Source organism: Rhinopithecus roxellana, chromosome 12, assembly GCF_007565055.1.
Source record: "Rhinopithecus roxellana isolate Shanxi Qingling chromosome 12, ASM756505v1, whole genome shotgun sequence".
NCBI classification, from domain to species: domain Eukaryota; kingdom Metazoa; phylum Chordata; class Mammalia; order Primates; family Cercopithecidae; genus Rhinopithecus; species Rhinopithecus roxellana.
Window position 1 is genome coordinate 92,326,427 of NC_044560.1, and position 14,300 is coordinate 92,340,726.

Consider the following 14,300-nt stretch of genomic DNA (forward strand, 5'->3'; position numbering starts at 1 on the left):
TTGCCATCACTAAGGATGTGAAAGCAGAGGTAAAATAACCTATTGGTGAAGATATTAAATCATTAGGAGGAAGAGGGAGGCTGGACTGGGTAATCTTTAAAGTTCCTTCCAAATCTGAGACTCCAAATCTGAGTCCTGATTTCATTATTATAAACAACACTGTGCAAGTTTAGGTTTTGCAGCATGGACAGTATGTGTGTGCATGTATGTACGTGTGGATACAAATATACACAATACCAACTTTCTCTCTGAAGCCTTACATAAGTGTGATGTGGGGACAGAAGACATAACATAGTATCATCACCACCATCATCTTTTTTTCTCTTCTGTGTCTTCATCTACCATTTACTGGCACTGTGGTAGGCACTTCACATAACTTACATACTTAAGGTATCTTTTAAGTTAGTTAGTTTTTAAGAGACAGGTCTCACCCTGTTGCTCAGGCTGGAGTACAGTGGAATGATCATAGCTCACTGCAGCCTCAAACTCCTGGACTCACGCAATCCTCCTACCTCAGCTTCCTGAGTGGCTAGGATTACCGGTGTGCATCAATGCGCCTGGCTAACTTTTTAATTTTTTGTAGAGGCGAGGTCTCACTATGTTACCCAGGCTGGTCTTGAACTCCTGGCCTCAAGCAATCCTCTTTCCTTGGCCTCCCAAAGTGCTGGGATTACAGGTTTGAGTCACCGTGCCTGGCCCCCTTTTCAGTTCTATCATATTGCAGGTTTATGGGCAAGGCCCAGCTCAGTTATTTCCACTGTAGCTACTACAACATAACTTGGCTGAAATCTCTTCCTTCTTTGAAATAATGAACAATGTGTGCCTGCTTTATTTTACACAGTAAATATAGTACTGACAAGTGTAAATGAAATTTTTTATTAAAATTAAGTATATTTGGACATACCAAAATGGCTAGTTAAAAGCAATCTTTATAAAAATAAGTTCAATGTTCACTGCAAAGTAATCTGCTCTATAAATTTAGATTTCATATACTGGATTTTCTCCTGTACCATTTTGTCCTCTGTTCAATCCAACCATGTCAAAGTCACATTGCAGTCTTTTCTTTTGTGCTTGGTAACCACTCTGCTGATATAAACATAGAACTACAGATTTGGAAGACACTGTTGAAAGTCATTTAGTTTAATGTCTCCTCCTCCTTTCACCTCCAATGCTACCATCTCTAGCCAATGTTTTCATTTGGTATACTTCTATTGGCAAAATTTTCATAGTGCATATGTATTACTTTAACATACATACAATATATATGTACTTTTTTTAAAAAATGGTCCAAAGAGGTAAATATTTACCATAACAGTCATACAGGGTTGGACAGGAACCAGTTCTCTTAGGTAGACAGAATGAGAGAGAATGGTGTGTGTTATGACTTGATACTTTCACCAATTATAATATACTTGGGGTTCTAAGGTGTGTATATTTTTGTGGGAAGGTTGAATGTCCCTTACCTCCTTGAAAGTCACTGCTAATCTATATCTCAATTGGATATACCAGCTCTTCAAGTATTTTAGGACAGCTTTCATGTGTGCAAGGAGAAGTTAATTGCTTTCTCGTCTCATCAAGGTTAAACGCAATGACTGACTACACAACGTATCTTACTGTATGACTATATAACATGTCTTAAGTATCTGCTTCCTTGCCCTGCCCATTCTGCCTAATTCATAGTACACTCTTCAAATTGCACACCCTGCCTTCCATCATTACTCTTTTATTGTCTGTTCATTTTTTTTACCATGTTGGGATAGCACATTTCCCAATTACTTGGACTAAGTATCTTACTCCAAGCTTAAGGGTATTTTTACCAAATATCTCCAGATTTCCCCTTCTCTATTATGAAGACTCTGCAGCCCGAAAGCCTGGGTTCAGATTTGGTTCTATCACTTACCAGTTGTATTAACTTGACCAAGTTAGCTTAACTTCCTGTGCCTGAGTTTCCTCTGCAGCAAAATAAAGACGATAATAGCAATTATCTCATTTAGTTGTTGAGAGGATTAAATAGGACACACACACACAGACACACCACTTAGAACAGTACCTGGCACATAGTAAACACTCAGTCAATGTTAATTTATGTTGCTGCTTCCTTCTCCTTCATCATCATCCTTTGCTACTATTTAGGAAACTATTTTGCTGCAGGCCCGGAGTGTTTACTTCAAAATTTCTTTCCATTAGATTTGTGTTCCCTCTTTCTCAATCCAAACATTCTTGACATTTAATCTCTTCAGCATAGGTCTCTCTGACAAACTGGATTGGAGTGGAGCTTTCTTACCTAGCATACCTACTACTATGGCTGGTTTTCATTGAATTATGATGCACACTCATGCTTCACCAATTCACATTCCTCTTCTTTTCATATTAAAAGCCCATTCCTAGACCAGGGGTTGGCAAACTTTTTCTGTAAAGGGCCAGATGGCAAATATTTTCAGTTTTACAGGACATATGGTCTCTGTTGCAACTGCTCAACTCTGTTATCATAGCATTAAGGCAGACATATAATACACTAACAAATGAACATGGCTATGTTCCAGTAAAACTCTATTTACAAAAAACTGGTGGCAGAAGGATTTGGCCTGTGGGCCATAGATTGCCAACTACTAACCTAGAGGAATTCTTCCCTAAATAACTCAACCTGGCTCTGATCATTCCAGTATTCTACCTCAAGCATACACTGTATCGTTTTACATATATTTATGTGTTTCTAGGTATTTTTGTGTGGTCAGTTTCCCACTTATATATCTGTACATACAGATCCTTATAAGGAAAGAACTGCAGCCTTTATTTCATTCATTAAACAAAATGTATCTGAGCTGAGTAACAAAATCTAAGCCTAGTAGTAACATGTTAAAGACACAAAGACAAGTTAAGTGTAAGCCTCTGTTTATGCTCACAAAGAACTCACAGATTAGTAGGAACGATAGCAATTCAAATATACAATCATCGTGTGATTTTTGCCATACAGAGATTTGCTCTAAAAAGTGCTCTGGGAAAACAGAAGAGAATGATTAACTTTGCCGGGGTGGGGGAGGGTTGAGAAAGCTTAATGGAGGAGATGAAGTTGAGCTAGGATTATCAGAAGAAAGACAAATAGGCATTTTAGGCATTCTTCCTAATTATGTAGAATTGAATACAGAAATGGAAATGGACAATGTGTTTGGACAATGCTAGCCATTTATTATAGATGAAAAGGGACAAAGTAAGCTACAGGGACCAATGACAGAAACTGAATGAGCTGAGGCTAGAAAAGTAGAAAGGAGGCACCTTGTGAAGAATTTTGCTTGCCATACTAAGCCAATGGTATATTGTATATTGAGGACTCTGGTATCATCCCAAAGATTATATGTTAGATATTGAAGGTCAAGATCTGAATTATTTATGATACTTAACATCCATAAAGGGGTTTTAACACTTTTTCATAGACTTTTACATACATTATTTCCAATGTTCATACAGCTTGCATACTTACATGTCTACTAAATTCTGATACTGATTATGAACTTATGATGTAGTGGAAAGGTTAAGACTTACAGGCAAAAGATCTGGGACTTGATCTTACAGCTATTAGTTACACGATTTTGAGTAAGTCTCTTACACCTTTACTGTTTCTATAAAACAGGATTAATAATCCTGTTTCTATAAAACAGGATTAATAATCCTGTTTCTATAAAACAGGATTAATAATCCTGTTTCTATAAAACAGGATTAATAATCCTGTTTCTATAAAACAGGATTAATAATCCTGTTTCTATAAAACAGGATTAATAACATATTTATCTCATAAGTATGTGTAGTTTGCAGATAATAAAGACACACATAATTTGTAACAATTGCAGAATAAAATGTCAAGAAAGGGTAAGTTTTTTCATTTGCTCTGTTTTTTGTGACACATATATTCATTCATAGCCTAAATAGAGGATAACTCTCTATTTCTACTATGTATAAATACAGGTTCTGACCTTTTCAAGGATCTGATTTTTGCATGGTTCGGCTATATCATATAGGAAATCATTCTTCCTTAGTACGATGTAGAAATCTAAAAGCAAAAGATAGAAAAAAATAGAAATATGAACTACTGTAGATCAAAGAAGACATGCAGTGAAATTAGATTTTATCAGAGGAAGCCAGAAGGCTGGATACCCAGACAGGGCTTCCCAAGGGCAGCAATTTGGTTAAGTTTCCAATTTCCAGGATACTTTCCTCAGCTTTGTGAGTTCAGAACCCTGATTCTGTTAAAAATGGAACAGACTCTTGTGGATATAGCTATAGGTCATACACAATAATGGGTAAACTAGAATGTTAATTTATTAATTTACTGTGAGAAATATAACCGCCTAAAATATTTACTGGTATGTGACCAGGGCCATTCAACTTTAAAGGTGCATCTACACAGGAATCCAAACGAGAACCAGATTTCTTGGGCAGTGTGGAACCAGAGTAAGGAGTTATTTGTCTAACTCAGAAGTTGGCAAACTTTTCCTATAAAGAGCCAGATAGGCTGGGCATGGTGGCTCACACCTATAACCCCAGTACTGTGGGAGGCCCAAGGTGGGTGGATCACCTGAGGTCGGGAGTGCAAGACCAGCCTGACCAACATGGAGAAATCCCATCTCCACTAAAAATACAAAATTAGCTGGGCTTGGTGGCGCATGCCTGTAATCCCACCTACGAGGGAGGCTGAGGCCGGAGAATCGCTTGAACCTGGGAGGTGGAGGTTGTGGTGAGCCGAGATCATGCCATTGCACTCCAGCCTGGACAACAAGAGTGAAACTCCATTAAAAAAAAAAAGCCAGATAATAAATATTTGCAGCTTAGCAGGCTGTGCGGCCTCTGTTGAAACATGAAAGTAGCCATAGATAATACAGAAATGAATGGGCATGGCTGTGTTCCAATAAAACTTTAATTTCAAAAACAGCCCGTAAGAATGCAAAAATCTTCAACAAAATACTAGCAAATAAAATTCAGTAGCATAGTAAGAGCACACACAATTAGTAAGAGCATACACAATTACCAAGTGAGGTTTATTCCCAGAATACAAGGATGGTTCAACACATGAAAATCAATCATTGTAATATACCACAAATAGAAAGAAGTAAAAAAACAAAAAACAAAAACAAAAGGCACACGGTAATCTCGATGTAGTGAAAGCATTTGATAAAATTAAAATTTAATGTGCTTTATAATGAAAATATTCCATAAACTAAGAATAGAAGGGAACTTCTTCAACATAATAAAGGCCATATATAAAAAACTCACAGCTAATATTATACTCAATGGTGAAGGACTGAAAGCTTTTCCCCTACTAAGATTAGGAATAAGACAAAGATAGCCACTTTTACCATTTCTATTAAACACAGTACTGGAAGTTCTAGCTAAAGTAATTAGGCAAGAAAAAGGAATTAAAGGCATTCAGATTTGAAAGGAAGAAGTGAAATGATCTCTGTTTGCAGATGATATAATCTTATATGTAGGAAACCCTAAACATTCCACAAAAAAGCTGTTAAAGCTAATAAATGAATTCAGCAAAGTTGCAGGATACAAAGTAACAAACAAAGTTTAGTTGCATTTCTATACACTAGCAATGAACAGTGTGCAAAGAAAATTAAGAAAATAATTCCATTTAAATAGTATCAAAAAGAATAAAATAGGAATAAATTTAACCAACAAGGCTAAAGACTTGTACACTGAAAACTACAAAATATTGCAGAAAGAAATTAAAGATGTAAGTAAACGAAAAGATATTCTGCTCTGTGTTCATGAACTGAAAGACTAATATTGTTAAGATGGCACTACTACCCAAAGCAATCTACAGATTCAACGCAATCCCTATCAAAATCCAAATGGTATTTTTGCACAAATGGAAAAAGTTGTCCTAAAATTCACATAGAATCAAATAGCTCAAATAGCTTTTCAAATAGCTCAAACAATCTTAAAAAAAAAAAGAACAAAATTAGAAAACTTATACTTTCTGATTCCAAAACGTACTACAAAGCTACAGTAATCAAAATAGTATAGTATTGGTATAAGGATAAATAGACCAATGTAATAGAACAGAGAGCTCAAAAATAGTCAATAAATTTTTAATAAAAGTCCCAAGACCATTTAATGGGAAAAGGACACTCTTCAACAAACAAGTCTGGGAAAACTGAATATCCACATGCAGGAGAATGAAGTTGAATACTTATCTTATACCATATACAAAAAAAATTAACTCAAAATGTGTCAAAGACTTAAATACATATAAGAGCTAAAACTATAAAACTCTTAGAAGAAAATATAGGGGAAAATCTTCAACATTTTAGATTTGGCAATGACTATAGGATATGACAAATAAAACACAGGCAACAAAACAGAAAAACTTCTGTGTATCAAAAAAACTTCTGTGTATCAAAAGATACTATCATGAGGGTGAAAAGACAGCCCACAGAATCAGAGAAAATACTTGCAAATCATGTTTGTAGTCTGTCAATATCCAAAATATACACAGAACTCCTATAATTCAACAACAACAAGAACAAAAAACCTAAACAACCCAATTCAAAAATGGGCAAAAGACAGTTCTCCAAAGAAGATATACAGACGGCCAATAACCACATGAAAAGACGCTCAGCATCAATAATCATTAAAGAAATGCAAAAATACCTACAATGATATACTACTTCACACTTATTAGGATGGCTGTTATGAAAAAAAGAAAAATAACAAGTGTTGGTGAGGATATGGGGAAAGTGGAACCGTCAGCATTGCTGGTGGGAATGTAAAATGGTACAGCTGCTGTGGAAAACGGTTTGGCAGTTCTTCAAAAAGTCAAATGTGGAATTATCATATGATCCAGCAATTCCACCCCTAGTTACATACCCAAAAGAATTGAAAGCAGGGATTCAAACAGACACCTGTACACCAGTGTTCATAGAAGCATGATTCACAGTAGCCAAAAGTGGGAAACAATCTAAGTGTCCATCAACAGATGACTGGATAAACAAAACATGGTATACACACACAACAGAATATTATTCAGCCATAAAAAGGAACGCAATTCTGATAAATGCGACAACATGGATGAACCTTGAAGGCACTGAGCTAAGTAAAACTGGCCAGACACAAAAGGACAACTACTATATGATTCTACTTACATGAGGAACCTATAATACATAAATTTATAGAGATGGAAAGTTGAATAAGGGTTACCAGGGAACTGGTGAAGAGAGGAGAGTTATATTTAATGGGTACAGAATTTCTGTTTGGGATGATAAAAAAAAATTCTAGGGATGGATAATGGTGAAAGCTACACACATTATAAATGTATTTAATGTCTTAAGATGGTAAACTTTAAGTTGTGTATATTTTGCCACAATTTAAAAAAAAAGGCAACAGGTGGATGTGCATCAGTGTTTGATAGCCTCATTCAGCCATCTTGCACAAGAAACACAAAAAGCTTCATGGGGACTTTCAAGAAATCCAATCTTGAGCCACAGAATTCCTTTTCCTGAGTAGTCCTAAATGTAGTCCTCTGGCCGGGCGCAGTGGCTCAAGCCTGTAATCCCAGCACTTTGGGAGGCCGAGATGGGCGGATCACGAGGTCAGGAGATCGAGACCATCCTGGCTAACATGGTGAAACCCCGTCTCTACTAAAAATACAAAAACTAGCCGGGCGAGGTGGCGGGCGCCTGTAGTCCCAGCTACTCGGGAGGCTGAGGCAAGAGAATGGCGTAAACCCGGGAGGCGGAGCTTGCAGTGAGCTGAGATCTGGCCACTGCACTCCAGTCCGGGCAACAGAGCGAGACTCCGCCTCAAAAAAAAAAAAAAAAAAAAAGTAGTCCTCTATCAATTTTCTTTACGACTTCCTGTTTAACATGTTTCCAAACTGTTTATCTTCTAATAAACATATTCCTTCTCGAGATAATGTTACTATCTATACATAGCATGCAGTACAGATGGGCTTTGGGCTTGAATACCAACTTTGTCACTAGCTATGTAAACCTGGACAGGTTACTAAGTGCCTCTGGACCTCAATTTCTACGTCTTTAAAATGGAAGTAATAGTGCCTACCCCAAGGTTAGGCACTGAGTGACCTAAGCTCCTCCAACTATACCAACTGTGATTATCATCAGTATATATTTATTAAACATGCCAAGGTATAAAACTGGAATTAGGAAAAAGAGGCTATTACAGAACAAAGAAATGGAAAGATTACAAGGAAAAGAGGCTAGGATCATTCTGTTAAAATAAACTTTCATGTTGTTAACCTAAAGAACCATCATAGCAGAAGAGAATAAACTATGTATTAGGCACTTTAAAAATAACTTCTTATTAAACTATAACATTATTACCCAAAAGTGCATAAATCATAAGTATAAAAGCTCAGTGAGGCCGGGCGCGGTGGCTCAAGCCTGTAATCCCAGCACTTTGGGAGGCCGAGACAGGCGGATCACCAGGTCAGGAGATGGAGACCATTCTGGCTAACACGGTGAAATCCCGTCTCTACTAAAAAATACAAAAAAAAAAACCTAGCCAGCGGGCGCCTGTAATCCCAGCTACTCCGGAGGCAGAGGCAGGAGAATGGCGTAAACCCGGGAGGCGGAGCTTGCAGTGAGCTGAGATCCGGCCACTGCACTCCAGCCTGGGCGACAGAGCGAGACTCCGTCTCAGAAAAAAAAGCTCAGTGAATTTTTATAATGTATCTCCAAACTAAGAAAGAGCACATTACTAGCACCCCAATAAATATCCCCTGTGCCTTCCCCTCCCAGTTACTCCTCCACCCAAGAGTAGCCATGGTCTTGACTTCTATCACTGTAGGTTAGTTTTGCCCGTTTTGAACGTTATTTAAATGAAATTACATCATATGGCCTCATTTATGTCCACTTCCTTCCACTCAACATTTTGTTTTGTGAGAGTTATCCACTGTGCTCCTGGTAGGTGTTTTTATTACTGGACTTAAAGCACCTAACAATTCTGGCATTACTGTTCCCATGTAGATTTTTTTTTTAAGCTGAATTTTGAAAGTTAAGGATTAAGGCACCCATGGTCACTCAACTTCTAAATGTAAAAGCTAATATTAAAGGTACTCCGGAATCACATGTACTCGTTTATAAGCGGTAGCTAAATATCAGGTACACATGGATATAAAAGTAAGAATAATACACACTAGGGACTCCACAATGGGGGGTGGGGGTGGGAGGGTGCTGAAAACTTCCTATTGGGTACTATGTTCACTATCTGGGTGATGGACTCAATGGAAGCCTAAATCTCAGCATCATGCAATAGACCCTTGTAACAAACCTGCACATGTACCCCCTGAATCTAAAATAAAAATTGAAATTAAAGATTGATTGATTTCAAAGTCTATCCTCTTTTTTGGTTTCCTTATGCCTGCCTAGTATAGTTTAAAACAAGAAGAAGACCATCCCTAGTTTACTTATCATAGACCATATACAGTGTGTATGTACCAAGGCTTGGCAAATAGTCAAATCTTAAATGTAAAAAAGTATTGTTAGTGCAAGGAAGGAACTACCTAGGGCACTGGCTTTCATATCTTTTTTGACTGTGATCCACAATCTGTGATCCACAGACTTAAATCTAGGTGTTTTTTACAACTGTATACATTCCTGGAAACCTCACAATTCTATAAAAATAATGCTTGTGGCTAGGCGCCGTGGCTCACGCCTATAATCCCAGCACTTTGGGAGGCTGATCACGAGGTCAGGAGATCGAGACCATCCTGGCTAACACGGTGAAACCCTGACTCTACTAAAAATACAAAAAACATTAGCCAGGTGTGGTGGGGGGCACCTGTAGTCCCAGGTACTCAGGAGAAGTCCCAGCTACTCGGGAGGCTGAGGCAGGAGAATGGCGTGAACCCGGGAGGCAGAGCTTGCAGTGAGCTGAGATTGCACCACTGCACTCCAGCCTGGGTAAGAGCTAGACTCATCTCAAAAATATAAATAAGGCCAGGCGCGGTGGCTCAAGCCTGTAATCCCAGCACTTTGGGAGGCTGACACGGGCGGATCACGAGGTCAGGAGATCGAGACCATCCTGGCAAACATGGTGAAACCTCGTCTCTACTAAAAAATACAAAAAAAAAAAACTAGCCGGGCGAGGTGGCGGGCGCCTGTAGTCCCAGCTACTCGGGAGGCTGAGGCGGGAGAATGGCGTAAACCCGGGAGGCGGAGCTTGCAGTGAGCTGAGATCCGGCCACTGCACTCCAGCCTGGGCGACAGAGCGAGACTCCGTCTCAAAAAAAAAAAAAAAAAAAAAAAAAAAAAAAATATATATATATATATATATATATATATATATATATAAATATAATAATAATGCTTGTAAGGAAAACAGAGTTAGGAATAGATACTAAAATCCCATGGAACTTTGTATCCTTTACACACACACACATACACATACTAACTTAGTCTCATTAAACTAAATTAAAGGGAAGAAGGAGTACAATCCATTTTAAAATAATTTCCAACTAAAATAATCTTTAAAAGTTATAATGGAACAATCCTGTAGCTCTCCAGAACATTCTTAGAATGGCTTTTTCCCTAAGGTCTTCTGGAGTGAAGATTTGAATGCATGTCATCATCTATAAACAGGAGTCACCTAATAAAGGCTTTTCATGGTAACAAAATGAAAAGCTGAGGTCTCACTTATATGGCTTTGGGGACAGATAAGAGATTATTAATCTGTACCTTTTTTTTTTTTTTTTTTTTTTTTTTTATCAGTTCACACACTGCCTAAGCAGACTGTTGAAAGATGTCAATGTTACAAGGCACCGGACATCTCAAGATCAACTTTAACTTCTTAGAGTCTAATAGGTTAGAATCCTATATAGAAAACTATCTCCTTGGACAAAGAGCCCTGACAATAGATTAGATCCTCAACTATCTGGGCCATGAAGAGGGGTAAATAAAGTAATTTGAGCTCAGTGACAGAACAGCATCCATAAACCATTCTGTAAATCCCCTCTAAAGTCTCAGATTCTTATCTTTTAAAAACTGAGGGAGTTACAAATCCATGGCATTATCCAGGGTCTTGTATGAATCCTACAGATTTACAAACTTGAGGGTAAACATGGTTTCTCTGTATCAAGAAACTGAGATGAAAGATCCAGATTTGGCCTGGTTCATTCTACCACAGAGAAGTCACTTCCTCAGGGCTGCCATTTCCTCAACAGAAAAACAAAAGGTTAAAACTCAGTGTTCTCTTAGTGCCTTCTCAGGTGGGTCCCACATTTACTGCAAACCAGCTGCATGCCTGTTTCCTCATCATTCACCTCTACAAGTATCTGATTTTATGGCTTCACAGAAAATTGAAATAAGGAAACTTATCAAGTTATATTAGTTGTCTTCCTATGAGCAACTCAAGCAGTTGCCTTGACACTCATTTCTGGTTGGGAAACTCTGAGACTACCTATTTTCTCACCAAAAAGCGGCTTCCAGTGAAATGCGTATTCTGTGACTCAGGTAAAGAACTCAGGAAGGGGCTCTCTTCTCTAAAGAAGTGACTTAAGAGGGCAAGAAATAATCTTTGAAAGGTAATAGGTATTTGGCTAAGGCACATCATTGATTTTTTTTAAAAATTAATTTAAGGTAATGTAAAAAGAATATAGAATAAGCAATCTAAACAACTCAGGCAGAATAGTGCTCAGTATTTTTTAGGAACCTTTTTCACGCCAACTCCTGAGAATAATGCCTCTTTAAACAACTCAGGAAACCTCTGTATGCAAGCACAGAACTAGCAGGAACCAAGAGGCATGAGAAAAAAAAACACATGTCCAGTTTCATTTCAGAGATCAAAGTTTATGGTTACTTAGCTTTTTGAGTTTTTTTTTTTTTTTTTTTTTTTTTTTTTTTTGAGACAGAGTCTCACTCTTGTTGCCCAGGCTGGAGTGTAGTGGCACAATCTCGGCTCACTGCAATCTCCGCCTCCTGGGTTCAAGTGATTCTCCTGCCTTAGCCTCTCGAGTAGCTGGGATTACAGGCGCCCACCACCACGACTCATTAATTTTTGTATTTTTAGTAGAGACGGGGTTTCACCATGTTGGCCAGGCTGGTCTCAAACTCCTGACCTCGTGATCTGCCTGTCTTGGCCTCCCAAAGTGCTGGGATTACAGGCATGAGCCATCCTGCCCAGCCTTCCCTCCACCCCTCCCCAGAAATCTAGCTTTTAGAACACAAGATGCCTTCCTCAACTTCCTCAACTTTTGACCTAGTAATTCATTCCTTACTTTCATAAAATCTACTTTAATTCTTTCTCACTTTAAGCCTCTGGGGTCTAATGGACCAGGATTCATGATAGACTTTACTGTACTTTTATATGGTAGTACCATACTATTTAATAGTTGAGATAACTCCAAAAATTTATTTCATCAAAATCATTAATGGGTGTCTAACCTTGTTAAATTTAGTGCAATTCGTAACTTTTTGCACCCGGACACTCCTGAAGAATACAAACTCTTATCAGTGAGGGCAGGCTCACTAAGAGCCCTGATTTTCAGCAAGGGAATAGGAGATAGGAGTAATTTGATGGGTAAGGGGGCTCCACTGGATGAAGGTGTTTCAGAATCTCTAGAGGTATTTGCGTAATTAGAAAAAGCACCTCTCCTAGTCTATATGCTTCTCCTACTATCCTTCCCCTGACCCAGGGTCTAGAACAGTGCTATCCAACAGAAATATAAGAATAATGTTCAGTATTTATTAAATAAAGTGCATTATTAAAATTACTTTCACTTGTTTCTTTTAACTTTTAAAAATGTGATTACTAGAAAAATATAAAATTACATAGGTGACTTTTACATTTTTCTAGTAGTCACATTTTTTAAAGTTTTAAAAAAATAGCAAGTGAAAAATGATTTTAATAATGCATTTTATTTAACCCAATATATCAAAATATTATTTTGGCAAGTAATCATAAAAATCATTAACGAAAATACATTATTTGTATAGTGTCTTTAAAATCTGGTATACATTTACACTTATAGCTTACCTCAATTCAGATGCTAAATTTTCATCAGAAATACTTGATCCATATTTCAATTTCGTAAATTTACACTTGAAAAAGAAAATTCACATAGAAAATTCACATATCCAAATTGTTTCAAATATACTTAAAACTTTTCTAACAACTGAACTGAGATCAGTTTTTAATGTTAAATTTACTTAAAATTAAATAAAACTAAAAATTCATTACATCCAGTCATATTAACCACATGGCCATCAGACAAAAACACAGTTCTAAAGAAAATATAAAATTAAACATCTATTAGGTACTTATTATGTGCCAAGCACTGCTCTAAGCACATTCCATGTATTATGTTGTTCAATTTTTCACTAGTCTATAAGGCAGGCACTATTATTATCTTCATTTTAATGATGAGAAACCAGTGCAGAGAGATGTCTTATAATTTGTCCAAGGTTACACAGTTGGTACATGGTGGAACTGGGAATCAAAACAATGAAATTTGGCCACATTTCTTGTCTCCTAGACTTAGGATTTTTCAAGGAAAACTGGGCTATTTAGTATACCTTAGCAGCAAATGCAATCTTTTTCCTGTGTTTGAGTTACAGGTTCTCAGTACTGACCTATTTGCTTCCCTATACAATCCTGTCCTGACCATATGTCAATGCAAATTAGATCATATCACTCTCCAGCTTAAAATCCCCAAAGGCTCCCCATAGCACTTTAAATCAAATCCAAGTACCTTATCCTGGCCCACATAGTCCTGCATGATCTGACCCCTAACTACCTCTGCTACTTCATCTCCTACAGGTCTCACCTTTTGCTTTGCTCCAGCTACACTGGTCTTCTCAGCTATTGCTGGAGGCCAAGCTCCTTATGATCTTGGAGCCTTTATACTCCCTGGAATGTTCCACCTCAATATTCACACGGCTGCCTTCTCATCATTCAGGTCTTAGCTTAAATGTCACCTCCACAGAGAATCCTTCCCTGATCACTCAAACTAAAGTAGTCACCTAGACTCTTTCTATCATACCACTCTTAATTCTCCACACAGCAGTTAGCACCATTTAAAATTTTCCATGTCTATTTATTTGTCTCTCTCACTGGGGTGTTTATGTTATTCATTCAACATTACATCCCAGCACCTGGAATAGTGCCTGGTGTAAGAGGAGACACTCAGTAGGTATTTATTAATGAAATGCGTATATGCTAATTTAATAGTAAGGAAAAAAGGCACAAAACTCAAAAATTATATGACCAGAATAGTGGCTACTTACTGAACTGAAAATATATACTTGGATGGCTTATAATTACAACCCACAAATTGATTTCTGAGA

General features: G+C 37.5%; 1 protein-coding gene across 12 annotated transcripts in view; it reads right to left on the reverse strand.

The window, feature by feature from the left end:
• The window catches only part of SCMH1 (Scm polycomb group protein homolog 1), a 232,628-nt gene that overhangs the window by 178,846 nt on the left and 39,482 nt on the right, over window positions 1-14,300 (reverse strand). For 7 of the 12 annotated variants that reach the window (XM_030942566.1, XM_030942565.1, XM_030942563.1 and 4 more), the window contains exon 2: window positions 3,969-4,045. The exons of the other annotated variants lie outside the window; for them this stretch is intronic. The gene's annotated coding sequence lies outside the window, so the exon portion shown is untranslated. The remainder of the gene's footprint in view (window positions 1-3,968; window positions 4,046-14,300) is intronic. 12 annotated transcript variants of the gene reach the window in all.